The sequence below is a fragment of the Giraffa tippelskirchi genome, chromosome 3 (assembly GCF_054371585.1).
Source record: "Giraffa tippelskirchi isolate mGirTip1 chromosome 3, T2T-mGirTip1v1.2.pri, whole genome shotgun sequence".
NCBI classification, from domain to species: Eukaryota; Metazoa; Chordata; class Mammalia; order Artiodactyla; family Giraffidae; genus Giraffa; species Giraffa tippelskirchi.
Genome location: NC_137277.1, coordinates 165,347,280 through 165,366,194, shown reverse-complemented (window position 1 = coordinate 165,366,194; position 18,915 = coordinate 165,347,280).

Sequence of the window (18,915 nt, the reverse complement as noted above, 5' to 3'; positions counted from 1 at the left end):
GAAGTAATAATGCCCAACCTATTTTCACTGGTTACTGAGCATCCAAAAGAGCTTGCAATTGTTGCAGATCAATTTTATTTCCTTCTACAGCCACAAGAGACAGATATTAAATTTTTCTAGAAATGCTCACATCAGTGCATTTCTAAAAGGCCAACTGTAGAGGAAATTTTGTGGTTTCAGTGACATCTCTTCGAAACAAGGCAGAGGCCAGCAAACAAGATCCCTCCCCACTTCCCCTGCTGGTTCCCACCCCTCCTAATCCCCCCAGTATTCCCCACTTGCCATCTATCATTTCCCACCCTGTCCTCTTTTATCCTACAGCAGCACTTGTTAAGGGCTCTGTGACCACTCCAGCTATCCCCTTTGAGGATGATAACATTGCAGCCGAAGCTTCATTATTATGCTAATCGAGCTTGGTCTGAGTTGCTTTCATAACTGCCACATTAGAGCTCCGAGGAAGGGGAGGCCTCCAGAGCCATCTGCAAGGGCCTGGGTTGAATGTCAATGAAGCAGGAGTCCAGAGGAGCAGTTTCTGAACCCTCAGCCATCAGTAAAAGGGCCCAGCTTTCACTGCCACAAACACATAGGTAAACAACCAAACAAACAGGCAGATTATAAAACACAGATGTGAGAGAGCAAGGCTGAGATGAAGGAAAGGAAAGGAGATCCTTGCACAGCACGAATACAGCGTGCCTGGCTCTTTCAAGGCAGGAATAATTACCCCAATTTGAGAGATGGAGAACCAGGCCTCACAATTGTCAGAAGATTTATTCACATCCTTCCCCTTCCTCAGTGATGAGGCATTGCCTGCCTTCTGCATGCAAGCCAGCCAGTAACAGCAAGTCAGATAAGAAACTATTAATAGACAGTAAGGGATCTGAGACTTTTGAGTCAAGTTAGATGCCTTCAAGATTTGAGCTGCACTGTGACATGACAACCTGGAGGGGTGGGATGGGATGGATGGGCGGTGGGAGGAAGGTTCAAGAGGAAGGGGACATATGTATACCTATGGCTGATTCATGTTGATGAATGGCAAAAAACAACAATACTGTAAAGCAATTATCCTTCAATTAAAAATAAATTTTTAAAAAATATTGAGCTCCAGAAAGAAAGTGACCAGATGTCTTATATCTTGATGAAAAGATATTGTCGACAATCCCTCTACTCACCTTGGCTACTTTCTAGTGATGTCCTATGGAAAAATTAAGGAGGAAGAACCATAGGTCCTAGAGTTATTTCTTGACAACTCGGGGGGAATGGGAGAGAAAAGACCTCCTTACTGGCAGTGTTGGGGTGTGAGAGTTGAATCTCCCTTCCTTCCCAACTGTAAATCCGAGTTGAGCAATGGGAAGAGGTCTATGCTGCCATTGGTTCCTACATGACAGAGTTCCACGGGGGGCGGGCAGGGGATGTATGTCATGAGAACTCAGCTCATAACTCTAATGTAGCCTAAAGGATTTCCACCCTCTCTGGTCCTGGCCCCAGAAGAAGGAACCCTGAGGGCAGCATTGCTGGTTGCTGCTCCCATGAGGTATCCATGGCAACTCATGGAGAAGTCTGTGGTCCCTAAATCTTTCTAATCAAACATGGATGCTCTTCATGTATATTAAGTTCACAGTTAATTCATGGTGCTGGGCTATCAGAGGGTCTTCTCAATCTCTTTTCTCCTTGCTGGCAGATGTCTGCATATTCTTCCTCCTTGTGTCTTTAGTCAAGCACACATCCCACCATCAGGGATCAATAGTAAATGATGATCAGTTTAAGCCAGTCGTGTTGATCCTGTTTATATGCCAGTGACAGACATAGGTCCAGGCATTGGCTATATCCCTGGCTGATAAGGCTTAAGGACATGACCATTGTGGGTCAGTGGAAAAGTTTCCAGTGCTCTTTAAAAGGGACACAAGCCAGAGACTTTGTCCTCTTCCTGCATTTGACTGTAGACAAGTGTTTTGAGCTGTGGCAGCCATAGTAAAACCAATCACATTGATAAAGCCAGGAGAAATATGGAGGGGCCAGCATGGCTGAGCTGCTGAATCCATCAACTCTGGAACCACCTAAGGCTGGTCTTCCTGTTATACAAGACCATGAAATTTCCATTATTGTTTAGGCCATATTTATTTGGTTGTCCTGATACTTATAACCAAAACTTGTCTTAATATACCCCCTTGTTCCTTTGGAACAGAATCCCAATTCTGTCTGGGATTCTTTTACATATATATAGAATATATATATATAATTTTTTATGTAAAATATATAGATATTATTTTATTACCCTGGTGGTTCAGACAGTAAAGCATCTACCTGCAATGCAGGAGACCCGGGTTTGATCCCGGGGTCGGGAAGATCCCCTGGAGAAGGAAACAGCAACCCACTCCAGTATTCTTGCCTGGGAAATTCCACGGACAGAGGACCCTGGCAGACTACAGTCCATGGGGTTGCAAAGAGTCGGACCCAACTGAGCAACTAGCACATACACATTTAGCTAGTTAGTTATTTTGACTACACTGGGTCTTCACTACTGTGCACAGGCTTTCTCTAGTTGTGACAAGTGGGGGCTACTCTACAGTTTCATGCATGGGTTTCTCATCGCAGTGGCTTCTCTTGTTATGGAGTACAGACTCTAGGTGAGCAGGCTCAGTAGTTCTGGTGCACGGGCTTAGTTGCTCCACAGCACAAGGGATCTTCCTGAACCAAGGATCAAAACTGTGTCCCTTGCATTGCAAGGCAGACTCTTAACCACTGGACCACCAGGAAAGCCCTGTTTGGCATTCTAAACCCCTACACTGACTATGTGATTAGTTAAACTAATGGTGGTAGTCACATTTCCTTACTGGGGACTAGTTTAAGGTAAAAATGTGACCCAAAATCTGTTGATCAAGTGGGAGGCAAAATCTTCTGGGCACTTCTAGGGAAAGTCCCTTGCTTTAGGAAAAAAAAGACACAAGAGAGTTTGCCTCCCCTTCTGAATATCCTCTCTTCATACTTGAATGTCCCTTATATGGTGCTACAGCAGCCATTTTGCAACCATGAGGGACACTGGTCTGAGGACCAGGTCGATGTGCTCACACTGGTAGATACACAGTATCAAAGGAATTTCAAGTTGGGTTCTCTATTATATGGCCATGTGATGATAAACTTTAGTTTTATAGTTTAAGAATGGGTTGTGCGTGCATGCATGCTAAGTCGTTTCAATCGTGTCTAATTCTTTGCAACTCAATGGACCATAGCCCATCAGGCTCCTCTGTCCTTGGGATTCTCCCAGCAAGAATACTGGAGTGGGTTGTTGTGCCCTGTTCCATGAGATCTTCTCGACCAAGGGATCAAACCCGTGTCTCTTAAGTCTCCTGCACTGGCAGGCAGGCTCTTTACCACTAGCGCCACCAGGGAAGCCCTAAGAATGGGCTACTTGTAGTTATCTATCAAGTCATTTGTCTTCCAAATGCTCTCTGGAGTGGAGAGAAAAGGATGGTGAAGCAGCTAGATACAAGAAATTCGCAGGCACGTGTATCCTGTCCTATCTCAGTCACAGGAGTCATGCATGCCAGCTAGGGATGTATCATTAATACTTGTGGCAATTACAAAGAACCATGGTACTGGTGTGTTTTAATTTTATTATGACTTCCATTTTCCTTTTAATTTAATCACTGCTAAATTTTTTATATGGAAGAAGGAAGGTGAGGATAGATTGAGAAAGCCTGTAAAATACATTACATCTTTAAAAGATAGATTTTATTACTCACATGCTTGTAAAATGCTTTCATGAATATTAGGTACCCTCTCACACCACTGCTCCACAAAAAAAAAAAAAGAGAGAGAGAGATAGAGAGAAAGGAAATGGTTGTGGTGTTACTGACTTCGTTTTCCTGTAAAACAGTTTAGATTCTGTGAAAACCTAGGTGGATTCATTGGCATTTATCACATGTACAACCATCAACTAAGGTATACGTCAAGGCTGAATGTGATGGAGACCAACTGCCCTGGCCTGTGGTCAAGCTACCATTCTGACCTGGCTGCTACTCATTGGGTTCTACCAAATGCTTCTAGCTCATGTGGTCAAAGACAGAGTTGGCAGAGCTGGGGAAATTATCATGTCAATTTACAAAAGCCTGAATGGCTCCAACTGAACATCAACAAATATAACTACATCAGATAGATTTAATCAACTCAACAGAAAATGTATTTTCTGATCCTTTATCTTCTTTTCCAAACTGAGAGAAACATCACCTGCACAAACCAGTGTGATTACTATTTTGACAAACTACTTTGGCCTGGTATAAACTTACACAGTCACTTGCCAGCTCATAAAACGGGCTCTAAAGCAGAAAAACAAAGATCTAAGTAACCAATGCCTTACAAGCCCAAAGTGTATTCTTTCGAGAGACAATTTACTAGAGTGAAAAGACCAAAAGGTCTGAGTTGTAGTTCTGATTTCATTGATAAATAGCTGTATGTCTTGGACGAGTCACGTTGCCTCTCTGGATGTCACCATCCAGTCGGTGTCCCCCATCCAGTCTGTGTCCCCCAAAAAGATACATCAAAGTTCTAAACCTTGGTACTTGTGAATGTGACCTTATTTAGAAATAGAGTCTTTGCAGATGTAGTTAAGGGTTCAGGAAGAGATTATCCTGGATTTAAGATGGGCTCCCACAGGGTCGCAAAGAGTCAGGCATGACTGAGCGCACACACACACACACTAAACCCAATGACTGGTGTCCTTCTAAGAGAAAGGAAGAGATCTGAGACATGGACATAGAGACACAGAGAGAAGAAGGCCAGGGGGAGATAGGCAGAGACTGGAGTGAGACACTACAAGTCAAGGAACACCAAGTGCGGCCAGCAGCCTCCAGAAGCCAGGAGAGAGGCCTGAAACAGATTCTCCCCAGCACCACCAGAAGGAACCAACAGTGCTGACACCTTGATTTCAGACTTCCAGTCTCCAGTACTGTGACAGAATACATTTCTGTGGTTTTAAGCCACCCAGATTGATGCTGAAGTTGAAGCTCCAATACTTTGGCCACTTGATGCGAAGAGCTGACTCACTGGAAAAAACCCTGATGCCGGGAAAGACTGAGGCCAGGAGAAGAAGGGGGCAACAAATGATGAGTGGTTGGATGGCATCACCAACTCAACGGACATGAATTTGAGCAAACTCTGGTACACAGTGAAGGACAGGGAAGCCTGGCATGCTGCAGTCCATGGGATCGCAAAGAGTCAGACACCACTTAGCAATTGAACAACAACAGATTGTGGTACTTTTTTATGACAGCCCTGAGAAACTAATACAGATTTTCCAGTTCAGTGGTTACATCTGAAAGCATCAGTTTGTTCACTGTCAGTTCTCTCCGTTCTGTGATTTGGGGTGGAGTTGCAGGGAAATTCAATTCACATTAAAAAAATAAAGACATGTGAATCCTTTGTTTTGAGAGGACAGTGGGGAATGGTACTCAAAGATTCAATGTTTTCCCTTTTCTCATCTAGAATAGGCACTAAGACATTGAAGAAAGGGCTATTTTAAAAGTATTTTCAACCTGTCAAAAATAACAGCTATCTAAATCTAACTGGAACATCTATAATTCAACCAGGACAATCAGGGGCCTGCATTTACATTGTGATGAGATTCCAGTAAAACTCCATTTTGTTGGGACGTGGAGAATAAAGAAAGCAAAAGGGAAGTTTCCTTCAGGAAGGTTTAAAACTTTCTCCTAAAACTTATGGTTTATAACTCAAGAATGAATCTTGTATTTGGGTTGATGGACAGCTGGAGACAAATATGCCACTGCATTCGTCCATCTGTCCACTTATTCGACAAGTAGGCATTGAGCCTTTATCATGCACCAGGAGCTGAACTTGGGACTGAGGATACATTGGAGACCAGAGAAGACAAAACCCTGGCCTGATGGAGGACCAGGAGGTGGGAGGAGGCAACGGGAGACAGTGGGGAAGGCAAGGGGAGATAGAAAATAAGCAAGTAGACAAATATAAATTACACATTGTGATCAGTTCTGTAAAGTAAATAGAGTGGGTCAGACAATGGTAACAGGGAATCTGAGCCCCAGGAGGGAGGGTCTCTCCATAGGCGCAGTATATAGGCCTACGATATTTAAGGTCTGAAGATGGGAAGGAGCCCAGGCAGGCAAAGTGCAAGGCCCCGGGAACATTTCAGGCAGAGGGAACCACAGGTAACAGCCCAGGTAGGAGAAAGGAGCCAGCATATCCAAGGAACTGAAAGGGGGCCTGAGTGGATGGAGTGTAGGGTTCGAGGGGAAGACAGGTACATGGTGATGCTGGAGAAGCAAGTGGGGCCAGACAGCATGTCTGGGTCTTACGACACGTGCGATAGGAAGCTGAGTGAAACATTGTCAGCAATGTGCGTTTTCAGGGACAGGAACATGTCCGGAGATCATTTGGAGGCTCTAGCTGTCATCCTGGAGAGAAGTGACAGGGCAGGGACAAGGTGGTAGCAATGCCGATGGAGAGAAGAGAATGAATTGGGAGCGTTGCCACTAAGAGGTAGCGAGGAGTGGCTCACTTCAATCCCACGGCGTTTGTTTGTGGGGCACTGGGACTGTCCTCCGAGCGAAGTCACAAAAAAGTCAGGCCCAAGCAGTTAGCCCTGACACACTTTTCATCTGAATAGCCAGGGAGAAAAAGGAAGTGTTCACACAAGCCAACCCTTGGAATACGAACTTGGACCCATTTGGGACTCTCAGGGGAAACCCAAATTATTGCCTTTGCATGTTGAGATTTTTGCTCCATTTCAGACCTCGAGCTACCAAAGAGGTCAAAGGAAACTTAACCAGCATTCAGAGAACAAGGGCAGTGGTGATATCCAGCCAGAACATTCCAAGAAGGACCATCAGATTTGAGGGTGTGGGAACCAGAGTACGGGTTTCCCAGGTGGCGCTAGTGGAAAAGAACCCACCTGCCAAAGCAGGAGACATAAGAGATGCGAGTTCAAGCCCTGGGTCGGGAAGATCTCCTGGAGGAGGGCATGGCAACCCCCTCCAGTATTCTTTCCTGGAGAATCCCATGGAAAGAGGAGCCTGGTAGGCTGCAGTCCATAGGGTCGCACAGAGGAGGACACGACTAAAGTGAATTACCACAGCACAAACCAGGGCATATAGGAGGAGCAGTCACAGAAACAGGGTGCTTAGCCTGGAAATGAGAATGCTGGGGGCGGGGAGGGCTGAGAGTTGAAGAACTACCCCAAACAGGAGTTCAGTTGTTTTGTGTAGCTGTCAAGCGCCTAGCTGGGACTGGTGTTAGCAGCTGCAAGAGACAGCTAAATGGAGAGGACCTTTGGAACTGTGAGACCAGCCCCAGTGCACTGGGGGCCTCATGGTGGGAAGTTCCTCACCTCCGGAGGCATTCAGGCAGACAGAGGAAGGCTGCCCACCAGGAACTTTGTAGGAGGATTCACAGATCTGGAATGGGCAGGAGGGTCCCTACGGGCCTGTTAATCTTCCTTTTAGCAGCTGTTCGTGTGTATGATCACAGGGAACGATAGGCTGGAAGAAGATCTAACTCTCCAAAACATTCCCCCACCTTTTGAAAGAAGACCATCCAAGACCACATTCTTTCTTTCCTCTCCTGAGCATTGCACCAGCCGATGCTAGAGGCCCCATAATAAACAAAGTTTCTGCCAGAGAACTCGGCAGGATTTTGTTCCCTCCATCAGTCCTTTCACCCGCTTCCACCGCTGAGAATCAGGGCTTTCACTAGCATGTGCAGCTGCCTCACTCACCTTTGCCATGCAAGGAACCACATCAAAAACTTGCCATGTTACCATGCCTCTCCCCAAAGGATGCTGAGTCGGGCCACGCTCCCGGGCACATGTGAGGCATCATTAAATATCATGACAGGATGTGAGAGAAACATCACGGGCCTTTGGGGATCAAAGAAAGGCAACACAGTCGCAAAGCAGCTCTTTAATAGGGGGGTGGGAGAGGAAGTTACCCTTTGTTAAACAGCAGTCCTAATGACTTCTCTCTGCTTTCCTCATAAAGGCTGACTAATTATTTCACATATGTCTGCACCTCGCATTCACAGCCCCCTCAGCGTCTGGGTCCCCTACTGTCAACCTTGCAGCCCTGGAGGTCATAAAAGCCAGGGGAGTCTGAGGCTGGAGAGCTGGCTTTGTTACTGGTTTTTCCAGCTTCAGACATCCAAACACACTCGCCCTACATTTTCGCGGTGAAACCAGGGAGTGAAGAGGAACAGTCCTTCCTCAAATGAATCCTGACTTGTTTCATCTTCTTTCAGTCCTGCAGGACCATCACACTGGTATTTAAGATTAAAGGTGACATCTCATTTTCAAACAGAGAGCTACAGAGACCCAGACTGTATCTCAGCAGTGGGTAGACTATATATCCAATTTTGCAGCTCAGCCTGTCTCAAGACTAGAATTAATTGTTCTCCTGGCAGTCTCACGGGTTTCACAGTGGTCCCTGAAGGCAACCAATATGGCCAGACGGGCCATACCACATCCTGCAAGACCTCCTTCTTCTAGGTCACTAGGAAACACCAGCCTCCGGACCACCCATTTTGATACTCAACTGGACACCTCATTGACATGTGGTTTGTCTATTCTTACATGAATCTGTCTTTCCCCAGAGTGACTGAAAGCCACTTATGAGGGTTTGGTTTGCTTTGCTTTGGTTTTGGTACAACTCTCTAGGCTTCAGTAGGGGTTGCGCAAACAGCAGATAATGGATGGATGGATGAATGGATACATGAAAATAGATACTGCCACGTTCCCAATCATCACCATTTTAAGATGTGAATCCATAGACTCCCAGATGAGTTGTGTGCCTGCTTGATCACATCTTCCATATTTGAACCTTCATTCAGAAGAGCTCTTCCTTAAGGTTGATTTCTATCACAGGCAGATTTTCCCTCTAGTACTGCACACTGCAGCAACTCATGAATATTCTAACATCATAAATCTGAGCTCTGGCCTTTAGAGAAGACTCATGAAAAAACCTCCCTGGTAGGATTCTTTTTAACTCTTACATAACTTAGTTCTTCAGCTCCTCTTGTGGCATGCTGCCACCCAACATTTGTCCACTTGGCTTTAGGGGCAGTGCCCTGCAAGGGGCATCGTAGCATGATGGATGCTACCATCGTTTGGAATCAGACAAGTCTGTGTTTAACATCTGACTCTGCCACTTTCTGGGCTCCCCAAGTGATGCTAGTGGTAAAGAATCTGCCTCCCAATGCAGGAGACATAAGAGATGCAGGTTCCCTCCCTGGGTTGTGAAGATACCCTGGAGGAGGGCATGGCAACCCACTCCAGTATTCTTGCCTGGAGAATCCCATGGACAGAGGAGCCTGGCGGGCTACAGCCCACGGGTTCGAACAGAGTCAGACACTACTGAAATGACTTGGCACGTGCATCTGCCACTTTCTAGCTGGGGAGATCTGGATGGAATACATAATCTCTCTGAGCCTCAGTTTCCTCCTCTGTAAATTAGTCTTCCTCACTCTATTGCTGGGAAGATTCAAGGAGATAGCAAGCATACGAACCCAGCAGGCAGCAATCTGCTTACTCAACAGTTATTATTATTACTCTTCCCTGAAGGAAGAGCTAGTGCTTCAGGATTCACAGTGACTCAAGTGGGGGTCTCGGAGAAGGCAATGGCAACCCACTCCAGTGTTCTTGCCTGGAGAATCTCAGGGACAGGAGAGCCTGGTGGGCTGCCATCTATGGGGTCGCACAGAGTCGGACACGACTGAAGCGACTTAGCAGCAGCAGCAAGTGGGGGTCTATCTGCAAAAGTCACACCCAAAGCACAAACACCTCATGCTGAGAGATACACACACACACACACACAAACATCTACACACATGTTAACACAGCCAGGGAGCAAGCATCAGGTGTTTGTGAAAATATTAAAGAAATGCCCAAATGCAGAATCCCATCAGGATTTCATCCCTGGTCCTCCTGATGATCCCCAAATGGTGCTGATTTACAGCAGTTTCATCAAGAAAACAGAAAACAGTTTTGAATACTGCCATTTACCTGGGGAAAGGTGCATGAGCTGCCAACCCATACCTTCCCATTAACAAGGTAACCACTCTACTCTGGGAAGCAGAAAGAGAAGATACAGCCTGACCCTGGAGGTTGTTATTACTCCTGATAAAGTTTTTTTTAACCTCCTCTGCCTCAGTTTTCTCATCTGTGAAGTGGGACCAGTGATGCTATGTTAGTTGTTCTGTAGTTCAGTCGCTGGCACAAAAAAACACGGCATTCAATTAATGTTGGTTGAACTGATACTGGTCCCAGGTGATTAAAGGCATGCTTGCTGGTATTGAATAGAAGTTTGTCTTAGGTTTGTTTCAACATCTGAAAAGATGTTAAAACTCCAGCTTCTTAATAATGCAGTTAAAGGTAGATTGGCTGGGTGGGAGCTGTAAAAACCAAGAGGATTGAATATAAAAACATCTGATGTTCAAAACTGTTCTTAAGAAGAAACCCTTTTAAGATTTTGCTTGTTGTGTTTGACAGGTTACTGTTGTTAGGGCAATCACAAGAGCTCCCCAGTATGTGGTCCATTTGGGAACAATAAAAGAACTATGAGGGCCAGAACTGGTTCCAAGAAGACATTTTTCATTTCTTCTTTGAAGCCAACATTAGATTGTTGGCACTAGAACTAAAGGCTCTCTCGATCTGGAGCTATGTTTTATCTCGAGATGCAAATTTGTCATGCAAACACACTTACAGCTCTTTCACACTGGTGCAACCCTGGGCTGCCCCACGCCAATGCTGCATCCTCAGAGGGCTCTGCAAACACCAGCAGGAAGGGGAGAGGAGCCTCCTTCTGGAGCCCCACCCACCTCCTCAGCCATCAGTGGAGGAGTCTGGTGTCACTGGTCCTTGGGAACCTCAGTCAACTTCTTGTCTTCAGCTATGGTGCTATCACTGAGTCAGCATTGAACTCTGCAGACATTTCTCTCCCAGCACAAGAAATCTTTCCACTGTCTCTGACTAGTGGTCCTACGGTCTCTACAAGAACTCGTCAATTGATGAGGAGCTCACACCTTTGCAACCAAGAGCATTCAGCGTCAGGAAGCTCCAACTGGAGAAAGTTTTTTTTACTGAAGCCTTCCCGGGTGGTGCAGTAGTAAAGAACCTGCCTGCCAATGCAGGAGATGCAGGTTCAATCCCTGGATTGGAGAGATCCCCTGGAGTGGGAAGTGGCAACTCACTCCAGTATTCTTGCCTGGAGAATCCTACGGACAGAGGAGCCTAGCAGACTACAGCCCATGGGGTCCCAAAGAGCTGCACATGACTGAGCACAGCACCACCACTGTTACAGTTGATTTACAATGCTTTGGGAAAGTACTCAGCAGAGTCACTCAGTTACATATATATATATACACATATGTTAGCATTAGTTGCTGAGCTCAGTTGTGTCTGACTCTTTGTGACTCCATGGACTGTAGCCTGCCAGGCTCCTCTGTCCATGAGATTTTCCAGGCAAAACTACTGGAGTGGGTTGCCATGCCCTGCTTCAGGGGATCTTCCCAACCCAGGGATCAAACCTGGGTCTCCTGCATTGCAGGCAGATTCTTTACTGTCCGAACATCCAGGGAAGCCCATATACATATACATGTACTTATACACATACATTCTTTTTCAGATTCCTTTCCCTTATAGGTTATTATAAGGTATTGAATACAGTTCCCTGTGCTGTACAGTAGGTACTTGTTGTTTATCTGTAGTATAATAGTGTGTGTCTGTTAATCCCAAACGACTGGAGAAATATTTTTATAATGAGTTGAAATCTGCCACCATATAATTCTTACCTACTGACCTTGGTTCTGCCCACTGGAATACTAAGAATAAAATAAATTAATACTGTTTCCCACAAACCCAGATTTGGTTCACTTCGAGTATAGAAACCAAGTTCCAAAACCCCTATGGCTCTCCTTATCCCCACTCTTCTCTCTCCCTTCTTTAAAAACGTTTACTAGCTTTCTCCCTTCTTTTCCCTTTCCCTGTTTCCCTTCCTCCCACCCTCCCTTCTTCTCTTATTCCTTTCTTCATCCAAACGCCATCAGACAGGCCTGAACAGGAAGGGAGGCCTGGGGCAAGCAGACCCGGGCTGGTGTAAGAGTCCACAGACTGACTACCTAGAGGGGGTTCAAATTCGGGGAGCCAGGCTTCTCACAATCAGAAAGGATGTACAAATATGGAAAGAGAGAGAAAAAGAAATACTCTATGATATTGTGTTGGAATTGGAAGCGTTGATGTGAACTCCCGGTTTTCAATCAACATGGATTCAAATGTGTGTATATTACATAATGTATAATTTCCTAGCTCTGTTCATTGATAAGGCCAGAACTGTGACATTCCGCTAGCAATGAGCACACCTACTGCCCAAATCTTGGTTTTGAAATACTAGCTCCACTAAAAGGAACCAGAGCTTCTGGAGAAGTGGCTGTTACAGGGTTAGAACAGGAAAAGCAGGTGATGCGTCTGGAACACCCTGTGCTGCCATAAATTAAGTGCTCAGAGATTGACGGAAATGTGTCAAAACGTTGTAGGAGCCAGTTTGAAGGGGTTCCCACTGGCCAAATCTGGGAAAGTTAGAACGTCAAAATGAATTATGATAATAATAAGTTATAGACATTGAATAAAATAAGACCCTATAGATTTACACAAATGTAAAATTTTTAATGAATAAATAAATGAGGAGAAAGAAAGCTCTTCCTTGTAACAGCAAGGCAACTACTAAATGTAGGAGTCATGGAATTAGAAATTCACGACTTGACAACCACCATAGGAACAATTCAGGCAAGAAACAGCAAGAGATGGCTCTGTCAAGTGGGCCCAGGAGGAATGAGGAAAGAGATTTTACACTGTTTCAAAGCACCTCCCCACAAAACATTTGTTAAATGCAGAGAGAGAGGAAGTGTCACTTTAAGTGGAGAAACCTACAGGCACCAAGGATCAAAGTTAACACCAGCCATAACAGGAAAAACATACACCTACCACCCAATGGGTTTCCATGGAAAGAACGCAACATTTATGATATTCTGGCTAAAACACATTTGTTATGCAGTTGATTGGTCACGTCCAACTCTTTGGGACCCCATGGACTGCAGCCCGCCAGGCTTCCCCATCCGCCACTATCTCTCAGAGTTTCCTCAGACTCAGGTCCATTGAATCAGTGATGCCATCCAACCGTCTTAACCTCTGTGGGTCTAATGGCGAGGAAGCAATGGACAAACAAAAACTGAGAAACATTCAACAAAATGTTGAATGGCCTATACACATCAAAATTTCCAAAGTCCTGAAAATCAAAGAAAAAGGAGGAAGCACTCCAGATTGAAAGAGCCTACAGGGACACGACGAGTGAGTGCTGTGTGTGACCCCGAATTGGCCCCAGCAGAAGAGGATGTTACCAGAACACTGGCAAGACGTACTGGGGTCTCAGAGAAAAGTTATACAGATCTCTGTCCTGTTTTCTTAAATTTCTATAAACAGGAAAACAGCTTTAAAATAGAATATTTTTTAAATGTATATAAAACAGTAATCCAGTGCCTTTTGAAATTTCCCCATTAAATTTTCTCCAGCTGATGATACCTAAGACTCCACCGCCACCCTCTGCTTTCTGAGACTTAGAGCTTTGAACTTTGGTAAGAGGCAAGCGTCCTTGGGAAAGGTAATACTTCAAGCCAACACTCATTTTCAGTCGCGTTCCCAAAGTGGCTTGCAGTGTATTAGATTTATGAGACTTCTGTTAATTGGTGTTAAGGAAAAGGAATCTTTTTAGGTTAAAGAAATTTGGAAAACACTGAATTCTTTACTGTGGGACTCCTCCGAGCTTTTAAGAAGTTGATGTGTAGTTTATATTGGCCTGGGGGGAAATTACATTTGAACTTATTAGATCACTGTCCCATAGGTTCTAAAAAAAAAATGTATTTTGGAAAATGCTGGCTGACAGATCCCAATCAACAAGCAATAAAGCATTGAGAGTTTGGGCTCTGGTGTAAGATGGCCTGGGTTCAAATCCATGCTGCCCCACTTAGGCACTGTGCAGCCTTGGGCAAGTCAATTAAATTCTCTGTGCCTCGCTTTCCTCATCTATAAAATGGTGATAAAAAGAGTTCTCACTTTGGTGTTGTGGGAATATTCAGGCAAGAAAATAAAGATAAAAATTGAAGCACCGTGCTTGGCACATAGAAGGGCTCAAAGCATGTTCGCTCTGCATATTATTGTTATTCCTGCTGTTACTATTATTGCTATTCTTTCTGGAGAGACTGTGTGGGCTGGAACAGAATCTAAGGGAGTGGGGATTTTATTTATTTATTTATTGGCAGCACTGGGTCTTTGTTGCTGCATGCAGGCATTCTCTAGTTGGGGCAAATGGCCAGAGTGGGCTACATACTCTTCAATGAGGTGCAAGGGCTTCTCATTGCAGTGACTTTTTGATGTGGACCATTTTACAGATCATGTTTAAAGTCTTTATTGAAGCTGTTACAATATTGCTTCTGTTTTATGTTTTGGTTCTTTTGGCCATTCAGCATGTGGGATCTCACCTGTGCTAGGGATCAAACCTGTGCTCCCCACAGTGGAAGCGTGGAGTGTTAACCTCTGGACTGCCAGGGAGGTCCCAGGAGTGGGGATTTTAGCGAATGCCACCAAGATCAGGAGAGGAGGGAACCAGCAGTAACAACTGAGAAATTGAAGATCCTCAAGACAAACCCTTCCCTACATCCTAACTCGGAGAGAACTGTTGTGAAAACCCCCATCTAGCAAAACAAAACACAAAAACCAAAAAAAAACCAAAAAAACCCCATCTACACATCCATCTGGACTCCCCCAACAGTCCCAGTGGTTTATGGGGGCAAAGATCCAGACAAGGCCAGACTGCTCTATCCTGCGCCCAAACCGGGGGATCCATCTTCTCCAGGAAAGCAAAGATTACAAGAAAACATTTCCCCTTTCACAAATAATTGTTGCTGCCTTCTCTCTGTAATCACATTCAACTGGTCCATGCATTTAGCCCTTCACCACCTGCCCCCACCCCTTAACCTGTGCAGGAAAGAGGAGGGGCTTGGAGATCATGGCTGCCTGCCAACTGGGGTATCCCAAGCCGTACCCCCTGCCCCAGAGTCACCACTGAGGGGCTGACCGCATGGGGCTGTCAGCTCACCACAAACAGGCTTCACCCACGCTTCAGAAAATGAAAAGCTTTATTAAACTTTCAAGTCCAGAACAGATGTGTCCAGACATAAATATTCAAAAGATCCCATCTGTTAGGTAAATCGTCTTCCGATGTAGTAACGGAGGGGCCGTACGTTAGTGAGACCCCATTGCTCTGAGAGCCCAGGAGTGTCGGAAATCCTGCGAGCAGATGCTCCTGGAATCAAAATAAAAAGAAGCCCAAATAACAAAGAAAACTCAAGACAAGACTGCAGCAAGCAGGGAATTTCACTGCCATAACAGTCAGAGCCTCTGTCGGGTCAGGAGCCCCAAAAGATGAGGCCACTCGTGAAATCCCAAAAGGGGGTGTAGGCAGGGGGCCAAGAAAAAACAGCCAAATACACACAGAGAGAGATTCTGGTTAGAGACACACAAGTGCTTCTGTTACGGCAAAGATGCTTATGCTCCCAAATCAGTTCATGCCTAAGGGACACACTTAACCACACTGCAGTGGGGGGGGGGGGGGCTCATTTGGAAAGCTGTGCTTCTGAGCACCCATTTTATGTAATAGTCTACACTGAGTGTTGCGAAAAGGAATGAATAATAATAAAAATAATAATAAATAGCTTACCCATATATAGCCTTATTCTGGGTCAGACACAGTTCTCAACATTGTGCATTCACTGACTCGTTTCATCTTCCTAGCAACCCCCTGAGCTAGTTACTGCTATTAGTTCCATTTTACAGACAAGGAAACTGAGGCATAGAGCGAATGAGTGATTTGCCCCAGGGAAATCACTCAACACTGTGCATTCACTAGCTCATTTCATCTTCCCAGCAACCCCCTGAGGTAGTTACTACTAATAGCCCCATTTTACAGACAAGGAAACTGAAGTGCAGAGAGAAGGAGTGATTTGCCCCAGGAGTCATGGACGGTAAGTGCTGGGCCAGGGTTCAAACCCAGGCAGACTGCATGGGACCACCATGCTAAACAATACAAAACGAGAAAATAGGAGAGCTTCCTCAAGGGAAGGAGCCCACGTTCTAATGCAGAAAGGTGAAAGGCACGCTGGAAGACTGAACAAAACAAACATGTAGCTGCTTAGACGCCCTGCTCCGCGGAGTAAACCCATGCTGCTTCCATAACAGGGCTGCCAGGAAGGGAGGTACTGACCTCGCCTTCCAGATCCGGAGCCCAAAGCCACAGGTGTCGGCTCCCAGACTGTTTGCCTGCCCTGTGTCCTCTCCCCCTGATGGAAGCAGCCAGGCTGATCTACTCCCTTTGGCCCGAGTACACCTTGCCTTGCCAGCTACCACAAGGGTGCTCACCCCTTGCCTGGGGACCCATCCCTTCCTCCTTGCTGGCCACAGTCTCCCCAACAAGTTCAAGTCTTGACCTTTCCCAAGCCCTCCTCGCACACACCCCCCAGCAAGCCACCTCCCTCCAGTACCTATCAAGTGCCCAGTTCTCTTAACACATGTCTTCAGGCTTGTGCAGTGAGATGACCAAGTGTCTAACGTGGCCTCCACTCCCCACATACACACCCCACTGTGTGCCAGCTCCATAAGCTTCTCCATCCTCCCAGAATATAATCATTATAATCACATCATTATAATCACAATTTCTGTTTGGGTCAAAGACTTTTCACTGTAAAATATAGATTTCCAACCAAAACTAGCTAGAACTTTAAAAATGAATGTTTTGGCTCTAGTAACTGAGATGTGCAGGCGTGCTGAAGCCTTGGGAAAAAAGGTGCAGCTAGAGCCAAACACTGAACAGGATCGATGCCTCCCTGCCAGCCCCACACCCACGCAGGTGCTCAGGACACCATAGCAAGAGGCCTATCTCCTGGTTCAAGCTCACATTCCCCCCCCAATCCAGCAGCCCCCACCGTAAGAGGGGTCCTCTTTACAGCTCCAGCAGGCTGGGGTTGGGCACCATCTCTGAGCCAGTCACTGCCACCAGGGGATACAGTGGTCTCACTGGCCAAGTCTGGGCCGTATGCCCACCCTTGGGTCCCACTGGGAGGGGTGGGCTAAGCAGTCACACCAGGATGAACCAACAGTGGAGAATGGAACAGTGAGTGCTGCTACCAGGAAAAGAGGGGACACACACAGAGCAGGCAGACACTGTGACACTGACCACCATCAAAGCTGATATTCACTAAGTACATCCCTTTGTTGAGTCTTTCTTATGTGCCCCGGGTTGGCTTAACAAGACAACAACCGATGATGAAATAATATATTTTAAGCATTTTGCCCGGGGTGGGTACACAGTTAATGCTTAGTAAGTAGTGGGAACAGGTAGCTAGGTAGGTTCTTTTATTATCTCCATTTCACTTGGCTAAAAGAGATGAAGTCATTAGTCTCGGGCCTCACAGGTTGGAAGAGCCAAGGACAAGCGTGTTCAAAGCCCACTGACATCTACCTTCCTCCTCAATCCACCTGGGAAACTGACAAAGACCCAGCTAAGATCCAGTCAACAGCATCCTTTGGTGGCATTTGGCACATCCCTCCACTGTCACACCGAAAGCCCCCTACTGCAGCATTTATTTTCTCCATTTTAAGAAGCACATTTTTTCACATTTCAAAGTTTCTGAGATTAAAGTTCAGCATACATTGTGTATCATTAAAGTGGTAGAGTTTCTTTTATTCCCAAAAGCTGTCTTTAAATTAACACTACATCTCATGATCAGTCTATCATATAATCAAGAAAATATGCTGTTCTTTTATAGGCCTAGACTAGATTATGAGCTCTTTGAGCTTGAGTTTCCTCATTTTGTGTCCTAAACACTGAAGATGAAGTCTTTTGTATGGTTGCTAATTAACCCAAAGTAGTGTTATCCAAGAGGGGATGTCTTCAACATTCATTCATTCATTCAACAAACATTTATTGAGCACCTACTATGGGACAGGCCTGGCCCAGGAAGTAGGGCTACAGTGTCAAATGAGCCTGGTGAGATCCTGCTCCACGTCTTTGTTGTGTCTTCATAGGGACGGACAAGAATCTGAGGGGTGAGGGCAGAGCCATGCCCTGAAGCCAACGACTTAAGTGGTCTGTGTCAGGCCAGAGCAAAGATGAGAAGCCAGGGTAGCCGAAGATGGTGGCAGTTAAAAGTGAGTTTGCAAAGGTCTTAAAACACATGCTGAGGAGTTTAGATTAAAGGTGGGAGGCAAATGGGAGCTCCTGCAGATTTCTGAATGGGCAAGCGACAAAACCAAAACAGTGCTCAGAGAAAATTAGCCTAGCTGTTGGATAGAGAAAGGACTGGGAGGGGTGAGGCTGCAGGTGGAAAGGCCAGTGAGGAAGGAGGCTGCAGCAGAAACCATCAGGTGAGGCCATCAGAACCTGGATGCCAAGGGGGACTTGGCTGTGTCAATGGCTCAAGAAGGTCAGATCCTGGGGATAGAAGTGCCAGCCCATTCTGAGTGGGGCAATCAAGAAAGGATGCCAAAGGTTGAATGCTTTGGGAGGCCAGGATGCCCCCATGCCCGGGAGTGCAAGAGAGGGCACGATGCTTAGGCAGCCAGGTGTTTATTGTCCTAGGAAAACCCAGTCAAAGAGAGAGGGTGAAGGTCAGGGCTGGAGAAAAAGGAAGAACTTGAACCACATCCCTAAGCTTTGCAAGTGCCAGGAATGGGCATCCTTGTCCAGAAACCAGAGACAAACCCTTCTCCCTTTTGGACCTGGGAGGACAGCTCCATCTCCTGTTTCTGACTCAAGAGAAAATCAGAATCAATTCATTACAGTTTTGTCTGAA